We start from the raw sequence: 10,340 nt of genomic DNA, 5'->3' as shown, positions 1-10,340 counted from the left end.
TCCTTGGTCCATTTCCAAATGTGGCTCCATCCATTCCTGGTGTCTTTCAAATGACACAGCATAGCACTTGATGCTCAGCCTGGGGGCTGACAGAATGGGGGTGGCTGCACTGTTAGTTTACCTAAGGATGTGTAAATAATACTGACAAATGCTAGTTATTACTGTTAAAAAGAGGAAAATCTTGATTCTTAATCTGTGCAATAAATTTCTTATAAAACGTATTTCTATACGGCGTACTCTGAAAACTGAAATGGAGATTCCTAGGAGTTTATAACTGCTTAAATCAATGCAGTGTATATGTGACAAATGTCCTTCCCTTTTGCTCTCTAAAGAGCCAATAATTTCTTCATAATTTCGATCCAGACTCATCAAGGTGCTGCTAGAAATAAATAGAATACTTAGTTTCTCATCTGTCAAGGAATTATGTCTGTCTTGCAGGAACCGGTGGATAGTAAACATCCTTTTACCACTCTAAGGAGACAAAGAAAGTCAATCCTTTTTAGGAAATGTGATATAAAAATGAGGCCTGTTGTCTGCATAGTGGTGGGGGTACAGCTCTTAGCAATGGAATTTTCAGTTGGAGTTGTATTTTTCTTAATAAACAAGTAAAACTATTTCTACAGCAACTTATGGGAAGAAAAATCAACTGATTTTTCAGAGTGAAAGCACAAAGAAAAAGAGAGGGAAAGAAAGGAATGCCATGTGAAACCAGCAGAACAATGAGCCAGCTCTGCCTGTTCAACAGCTTTATATTTTATGCCGGACTTTTGCATTCAAAAATTATGAGTCACACCCTTCACTGTCTCCTCCCCTCTCATGATGTGGTTTAAGATGTCTTCTTGCCAGGCATAAGCTAATGAAAAGAAATTCTTTCTGTAACGATAAATAACACAATACAAAGCACTGGGGGAACAGTTTTTGCTGGCTTGCAGTTTTCGTGGGAGTTGAAAATTTATGCACTGAAGCCAGTCATTTTTCATTTAACATGGCAAGAAGAACGTTTTTACTTTCCCAGGTTTTCCTTCAGAAAGTTTTAAAGCGTAATGACTGTTTTCAGAGGGGCATTTTCAGAAGGTTATAAATGTTTGCACTAGCACTTTAATAAGAGTGGAGCACTGTTTAACTAATAAGGAGAACACTTGCCAAAGTGTTTTTTATCTCTGGCTTCCTTACAATACCAATACAATCAGAAATGTAAAATATTGACATTGAAAATGCTGATCCCACTGTAGTCCACTGTGTAGCTCCATTCTGTAATTGTCAGAGAATATTTCCTAAAACTTTCTTTCTGCTGATAAACTGAGTTCATAATTCTGATTCCAAAGGAAACATGAGCAAAGTGCTTCCTTGATGCACAGAAAAATCCTGTCAATTAGAGAAAAATTTCTACTTTCCATCCTGTGATTTCCTTTTATTCATTGTTTAATAACTCAAAAGTCGATGCTCACCCATCTAGCACTTGCAAGCAGATTCAACTTGTAGCATAGTAATTAGAATACAGTAGTGTAATATTCCTTGTAGTGTAGATTTCCTTTCAAAAGGTGTTTTTTCCTAGAAAAAATCCACTCTTCCACTAATAAGCTGGAGATCTGTCATGATTCTGAAAACCATTTCCCACCTACTAGTAGGATTGCATGGGAATCCACAGAGAGGAGAAGCAAATGTATGGCCTAGCACATGATGGTATGCACCATAATTTCTGGACTATAGTTATAATTAGAATTAATTCTTCCCCATGACTTCAGACAAAGAGGGAAGAAGACCCTTGAGGAAGAGACAAGGTGACAGCCCTTGAGGACATCTCCTTCCCCTAGCCCACCTTCTTTTTTGCATCTCCTGGATCCTGGAGGATGTATGGCACAGTCTGACTTTGTGTTTTGGCTGTGTCTAAGTTGAAGTCATGCTGTAGGAAATTCCCCTTTTCCCAGGCCCCCCAGCAGGACCCCTGTAATATGGGAATCCTGCACTACACAAGAGCAGTAAGAATATAATATCCATCCTCTCAGTGATTCTGAAATGAAGAGCAAATTGTGCCCTCAGATCCTCTTGAATATCCTGCTATGCCAGAGAGCTGGCCTGGAAAAAGGCAATTTCACCTCCAGACAGGGAAGGGCAGATCTGTAGTGTGGCAAAACACTGCAGTTTGGATTAATCTGTATTTTCTGCTACAAATATTACATAATCAAAAACATTTTGATGGGCAGCATTTAGGATATGTTCTCTAAGCCAAGCCAAAGGTGATTATACTGCTTTTGTCAGTTCCTATGATAATCACAGAGGCAATTTATACTGACATTATCCAGTAAAGGAATATATTTATGTCAGGAACAAGACAGGTTTAGTGAGTGAGTAACCCAATGTGTGACATGGATTTAAATTAGCAATGCTCAGAGCACAGGTCTCTCTCGTAATAGTCCAAACAGGAAATTCATAACCAGCCCACCCTGTGGCAGCAGCTCCCTGGCCTAAGAAAGCAATGCACGACTTTTCCAGCCATTGTCCTGTGGAAGGCTGTGAGAAAACCAGAGAAAAGAATGATAAACATTCTTATCTTCACTTGCTGCACCTGTTGTTGTGAACATGTGGAATGTGTTATGGAGATTTCTTTACCAAAGGGTGAATTCTTAAATGGTCAATATGATGGTGTTTGGATGGAAGGACCAGTTGGGTCCACCTGTATCATGACTGTCTGTAAGGGCAATGGGTTTCTTAATAAGTATGGAATAATAACGTGATTGATCAGCCTGCTGGGACTCATGGAGTCAATGCTAATTATTACCTGACTGGGGGCCTGTGGCGACATCACCCAGACTAAAACAATGCGAGACCCCATAGCCATTACAGTGAAACTTTTACCTAGGACTTTGTTTTCTGCTACCAAAAGGATTCATTCATTACTCTGCCTTGACAAGTGTAGTTGGGGAAAAATCCTTAAAGTGGATGCTTGCAGGGGGAAAATATTACAGAAGCTCTCTTATGAGGAGCAACTAAAGGAAAAAATCTGACGGAAATCAAAGCTGGAGGGAAAAACAAAAACATTATACGTTAATGGCTGGACTCGATCTTAGAGGTCTTTTTTCAACCTTAATGACTATGATTATGGGAAAAAAGAACTAAAACAAGATGAGTGAAAAATGGCAAACAACCATTTTTTGTTTGATAAGGGAGGATAACAAATAAACAGGGGAAAAGAAAGAGGATATATTAAAATGGAGAAGTAGTGAAATAAGGAATGAGATGAAAATCATATTAACAGCAAAAGACAGTTGTCAAGTAGACTCAGTTTCAGAAAAAGATCTTTGGGTCGTTGAACTCTGCTTTTTTACAAGGCTGTGGGACTTAAGAAATATTTGCTTTTCATGCACTCTCAAAAGATTTATTGTTTTCAGTCAGTATAATATTGCATTTGTATCACTAAATCAGAGAAAGTTTCTCAGGGCTGTTCATTTAGGTCTCCTGATTTACACAGGAGAAGGAGAATTAGACTTCTTGTGTCTCAAGGTAAAATACCCCCTTTCCTTCTTTATCCATATGGTACAGATGTACCATTTGCAGATTTAAAAATTCTGGAATTAAGCAAAGGGAGTGAGAGTACTTAAATGCTGCTATATTAATTTAGACCAGGATATTATTCTCAGTATCTGAGACTTGCTTGCAACTGCAACATAGTGCATATGGAGTAATCCCATAATCACATCAGCAATTTCACCAGCCAAATTGCATTGCATTTTATATTTTTGTAATATGTTCTGAACAATGAAAAAATTAAGACATTCTTGTTGAGAAACCATTGTTCGCTAACCAAAAAAAATAAAAAGGTGTCCTATCAACTCCAAAAGTGTCCTATCAACTCCAGCTTTTTTTTTTTTTTTTTAAGACTCAGGAGTCTGTAAGCTTAACAGGTGGTAATTTTTTGACCATTTGCCATCATATTAAAGATAAATAAATGAAATACAGGACACACATAAATTATTTATAAGGAAGGCCAAGAATGTTACCTACAAAATCACCTGAAAGTTTTAGAAAACAAAATAGGTGCTTCAAATTAAATGTAGTCTATATACTTTGCTAAATAGGGAAAGGATATGATAAGAATACAAAATGGGGTTTTTACGTGAGCTCACGGTAGTTTTTTTCACTTTCTATGTCAGTTCTTTAGGAAAAAAACAACCATACAGTATAATTAAATCCTTTCTGCAAAAGTAGCGTATTTACACTAGAGGGTGCTGCTTGGACAGGATTTTAGACTGCTCAGTGTCTTTCAACATTTGGGAAAAATGCACATCTGAAATAAGAAACAGATGTTTCTTATGGGACAAATTCTACTGAAACTTAAATAAACATAATTGAAATTTTATTTTCCACACACATACCCAAGAGGGACACTGGTCCCTTATGTCATCTCAGCTTCAGCACAAACTACATATATAATTACACTGAGAATGTGTTAGAGATGAGTAAATATCCTTAATATTTCAATCTGTTTCTGCTTAACAAAATGCTATGACACAGAAAATAGACTAACTAAAGGAATATAAAAATAAAACCATGGCTTTTCGTTAATGAGAAGGACAGAAGCATCTGATGGAGTAAAACCTAAATTAGCAGTCTATAGTACAAACATAGTATTACTGAATGCCTGGGTGTGATATGACAAAGGGTTGCTTCACCTTACAATAAAGCATGAAAGAAAGCAAAGGGAATGGAAATGGCCAAGAGGTTATTTTAAACAATTCTTCCTTAATTCTTCCCATGGTGATGAGAATTGTGAGAACTCTGAACATGTCTCTCTACCTCTCCAGGGTCCTTGGCTGCCTCAAGTCAGAGCCCACATGGAGATGGTGCAGATCTTGGGCCATGAAGATAGCTGCTGCTCCCTAACAGCTGTTTGCAAGCAGCTTATCTTCTTATCTGTCTAATCTGATAAATCTCTTTTGAACTTGGCAGGTCTGTAACAAGGTAAGACGGTGTTTGCCCTGCTCTGTCCCCATCTCAGAAACGCTGCAGCTCCAACTCTAGGACTCTAACACCATGATGAAGAGGTAGCCAGGGAATCTCCAAAACCAGCCAGGAGGTGGAGGCGAATAAAGTCTGAAAATACATCTGGTTTGGTTTACGCTTCTCCCCAACACTACTGAACACTATTTCCATTGGCTGGATTTGTCACTGATACCACTTGGAAGGTGCTATTCCTCATGGAGTAAATAAATAGCTGCTTTATAGCCGCATTTAACCTCGCAAATTATGTGGGAATCTGCAAAGTATAGTTCAGTAGCAGTGCCAGGCATATACTTGGAAACTAGAAAAAGACAGTGAGTTTATACCTTGGGTTCAGCCCCTCACTGAGTCAGTGTTTCTCCTTGAAAACAGGTTTTACCAGAAGACCACCTTCTCCAGGCCAGGAAAAGTCCCTTCGGCTCTACAGATCCTGTCCTAACTGTGAGAATCTGCATGTCTCATGAAATTAAATGCTTTGATGAAGAAGTACATTATCACTCTTTCCACAGCTATTGCATCACTGCCCCCTAATGTTAGCTGCGAAGGGTCCCCTGCTCCCAGCACTGGAGCTCCTGCTGCAGGAGAGTGCTGGGCCCAGCATGTAGGTGAGAGATGCCTCCAAAGCTCCATGTACTCACACTTACTACTGCACAAGTAGTAAGTTTGTTTCTTGTAAAAGTCTGCTAAGGAGGTGTTTTGTGTTTTTTGGCTATCCCCTTCTCGTTTTATAAGGCTGTTGTATAGCTTGGACTAGCAAAAAATAGGGGATAAAATAAACAAAGTGGAAGAAGAAAAGATAAGGAAATGAATGGCAATAGAGAGAGGAACATTGTGCTTTTTTCAGGTTGGTTAAGAAATAAGTGAATTGCTCACCTGAGAAGCCAAAAACAACAATGCACTACTAGGAAAACTTTGCTTTTCAACTGAAATTATCCCAGCACCACAAAAGAGTTGACCAATTTCATAAGATACAAACTACAAATGTAGAATAGATTGTCATTTTTTGTGGCCTCTGGTTTAACCCCAGCCAGCAGCCAAGCCCCTTGCAGCTGGTCACTAACTCCCCCACCAATGGGATCAGGGAGAGAATGGGAAGTGTAAAACCTAGAAAAACTTGTGGGTTGATATAAAGGCAGCTTGACAGAAAAAGCAAAAGCTGCATGCACAAGTAAAGTAAAACAAGGAATTAATTCAGTGCTTTCCATGGCCAGGCAGGTTTTGAGCCACCTCCAAGAGCGCAGGGCCCCACCACACCACAGCAGTGACTTGGAAAGACAAACACCATCCCTCCAAACATTCCCCTCTTCCTCCTTCTTCCCTCCAGTTTATATACTGAGCATCATGTCACATGGTCTGGAATGTCCCTTTGGTCAGTTTGGGTCACCGGTCCTAGTTCCTTCTCCTCCCAATCTCCCATGCACTTCCTGGTGAGCGTGGCAGTAGGAAAAGCAGAAAAGGTCTCTGCTCTGTGTGAGCCCAGCTCAGCAATAACAAAACCTCTCTATATTGTCAACTCCCTGTTTAGCACAAATCCAAAACACAGCCGCACACCAGCCATTGTGAAGAAAATTAACTCTAGCCCAGCCAGAACCAGCACGGGACAGATTGTCTTGTGCTGCCTGTGCTGCCTGACCTGGTATTTGTGTTGCCACAGCAAGGCACCTGTGATTCATCTGCTGGTGTTTGCAGTTTGGCAGGCAGCTTGTGCTCGGCTGCTTGCCACTCCTGCCTGCCACTCCTGCCTGCCACTGCCAAAGGCAACACCCTGCCTTTCTGAGAAGGACCCCTGTAGTGACAAGGCATTGCTGCAGAAGTGGACAGATGGTTAGAGGAGGAAAGGTCAAGAGGGATGAGTTGGTCTATCAGTCCATACTGCAGGAGTTGAATGCTTTACTGTGACTGTTATATTTTTATAACCCACTTCTCTGCCATAGGAAAGCAGCCTTTTTTTTATTAATAGGTATAAGTGCATTTGTGAATGTACAATGGACATCTTAGGTTTCTTTCCTTATATGACAGCAGACAACAGTCAGACGCATTCATAGGTTCACATCACAAGGATCTTCCATTGCTTTCACTTCTCTGTACTTTACTGCAAGGTTTGCCTATGTTTTGTTTGCCCTTGTTGCATTGAGTGTATGGTTTTGAGCTTCCTTAGCATAAAGTGTGAACAAATTCAGTGGATAAATCAATCTGAATACTGGAGCTGTATCAAGTTGTGCATCTTAAAATAGCAGTCCCATTGAATAAGTCCATGAGTAAGCAGCTCCCGCAAGCATGTGCTGCGTTTGCTGTGTACTAGGAGTGTAGGACCCAGCTGGAATCAGAAGGCAATGTCAGACATTTCTGAAGGAGCTTCTAGAAAGAATATGTCTGGAAGGACAGTCAGTTGGAGTCACTTGGTCAGTGAAATTGGTCAGCAGATACTCAGCCAGCTAAGAGTCATTACGCAGCGGGGGAAGGCACACCTTGCTACTCGGAAGGGCCTGAAGCTGTGCCAAATTATGCAGAGTTAGTTAAGGACTCTCATTCTCAGCTTTCATAGTTCATCAGTGATTCTTTGTTGTCATAGAGAAGTGGTGGAAAGATGGTGTGAATATGAGGGAGGAACCAAATAAAACCTATATTAAACCAAGTGTGTGTACATATATATGTATATATATATATATATATATATATATACACACACACACATATATATATATGAATATCTATATATATATACACACATACATATTTAAAATCCAAATGCAGATATACGCATGTATATTTTTATATGCATCTATATGTATGTGCATTTATGTATGTGTGTGTGTGTTGGAATTTTGCAGTGATAGCTTCTGACAGATACAGAGATCAATAAAATGTGTCACTGCTCTTACAGACTGTACACATTGCAGAGCTTGTTGATGCTAATATTCCTATAAAGATACTCCTCTGTGTGCAAGACATTGCAGTATTTTTGACCAAGTGACTATGACATTACCTCTGAAGACATGACCAGGTAAATCCAAAATTATCTGAGGAAGTAATGTTCTGTTAAAGCTGAAATACAAGATGCATGTCATCTTTAATTCTGGCTCCTAACAATGGGTATAGATCCATTTGGACTGTGGAACTGTGTCATTTAAGCTGTATTCCACAGTGTGGCTCTTCTAAACATCACAATTTGTCCCTATGTTCCCTCATCTTGCTACAATGTGATCAGTGCCAGATGCACTGATAGCCTCCAGAAATTTTTTCATGACGGAGTAGCTTGTCTTTTTCCCTGCTGTCTTTTCAGACAGACTTGCAAGCTAAGATGTCTTTAAGGTCAGAACTGCTAGAGGTACACTATATATATATATAAAATTATATAATTATATATGTGTGTGTGTAGCATTTCTGTCATGAGGTATTCAGTAATGTTTTTCTCAACTGACCTTTCCATGTTATGCTTTTCATCAACAAATGTGACAAAGCTTGCTCGGAGATGAAGCAGAAAGCTGGGACAGGTGGCCTTTTAGCATCCCTCCTCTGTGCCTTCTGCTGCTATTGCTTTTGGCATCCTCTTCAACAGCCAGGAGCTAGTATGACCTAAAAAAACCTTCATGCCATCCTGCAAAGGAAAAGGCTAGCAGGGAAAGAGGAAAAAACAAAGTGGATGCAACAGATTCAGGGGTGACTGACTACCCAAGCACTCAGGGAAAAAGGACTTGTGAACACCAGGGAGAAGCAGGCAGGAGATGAGAGAGATGGAGAGAAGGCATCCACTGGATGGAGCAAGGAGAGGAGGTAGATGTGTAAAATACACAAAAATAGCTGGATAGTTACTGATTCCACTGCTATGGCATCCAAGTATATATAAAATAGCACCTCTAGAAGGAGAATTGGGGTCTGTGCAGTTAAACAGCTGGGAAATTTCAGCAAAATGGTACATTGACTTTATATTTTAGCAGTTGTCTATCATTTCTTCGTCAGCTGTGCTAATTATTTGTAGTGCTTGAACAGATTCACTGGTTTTTTGGGTTTTTTTTCCCTGTAATTGCCATGTATCAGAAGCAAACTCTAACCCATTAGGGATAGCTTTGTCTCTCTAAATTTAAAAGTGTTTATTCAGTTCCTGCAATTTGAGATTTGGAGACAAGCCTGCATGTTCCAGATGCTACATTGTTAGCAAAATAGTTTAGAGGGTATTTTAGGTTAAACTTGGATATGTTGACAGAGCATATATCTTTTTGGATCTTCAAAGAACTTAAGTTAAAAGAGACATCAAATTTGTCAGCTAGGTAGAAGTGTGTTTCAACACTGGCTCCTCATTAGCCAACTAAGAAAAATGACACCTCAGTCTTTTCATAGCTGGTCTTAAGAGTACCTGGGTTTCACTGTGTGTGAGGCAGCAGAAAATAAAATGAAAATATTTGCTTTAAACCCTTAGTTTTTTGGTTTTTTTTTTAATAATTGCCCATGAAGACTGACATGAAAGCATACAGACCTATCTGAGCAATATCTACTCAGTCTCGTAATTGCATACTTGCAAGTATGCATGTCTGTCTAAGAAGGATTCATGAAACTCAGTAAAACTTTTCCAGATAGGAGGCAGAAGGGGAATCTCTGAAGTATCAACAAGCTGTGATCCATAGAATTTCCTCCACTGCTACCTGATGATAGAGCCAGGTCTTATTGGACAGTGCTATGGAGGGAATCTCTGTGTTGAGCACATTGCAGACATGGATTTATTGATGAGATGGAACGTGTGGCAGATATTTAAGATACTCAACTAAAGCACCACACAACTTCCCAGCTCTCTTCTCCCTGGGAGATCACTACACTTTCATAATCTGTGTTAAGCACTATTGTGCTGGTAAGTCACTTTCAATTAAATTGCTCTCTCCAATAAATGTTGACCATTTAAGAAAAGTAAACACATTATTAACACAGTAAAATGTATTGATGTGTAATCTGACTTCAGTAGTCCCCTTAAGTCTGCATAAAAAGTACAGAATCTTCCTACACCATGCCTACATTCATGGGTTACACAACCATGATTGCTAATATAAAGTAACTTGTTCCTATTTGATGTTCATTTTTAAAACACGCAGATTGTATTTCAAGGAGTGAAAGGTTTCACAAGTAAAGCAACAGATTGCACAACAAGTAAGGCGATAGGAGGGTGTAATATAAAGTCTGTCTTCTACTTTAAATTCTATTTACTACTTATCGGTGTATGATAACCATCAGTTACAGCCCTAAACCGTTGCCCTGATGCAATTCCTCCATTCTCTTTACATAGGAAGCATCCCCAGGCACAAGATCCTTCTCCCAGGGTGGCACATATCCTGCTAAGCACCCTTGTCCCATGC

This window comes from Onychostruthus taczanowskii, unplaced genomic scaffold (assembly GCF_017590055.1).
Source record: "Onychostruthus taczanowskii isolate IOZ18803 unplaced genomic scaffold, ASM1759005v1 scaffold28, whole genome shotgun sequence".
Classification (NCBI taxonomy): Eukaryota; Metazoa; Chordata; class Aves; order Passeriformes; family Passeridae; genus Onychostruthus; species Onychostruthus taczanowskii.
This window is presented reverse-complemented; position numbering follows the sequence as displayed.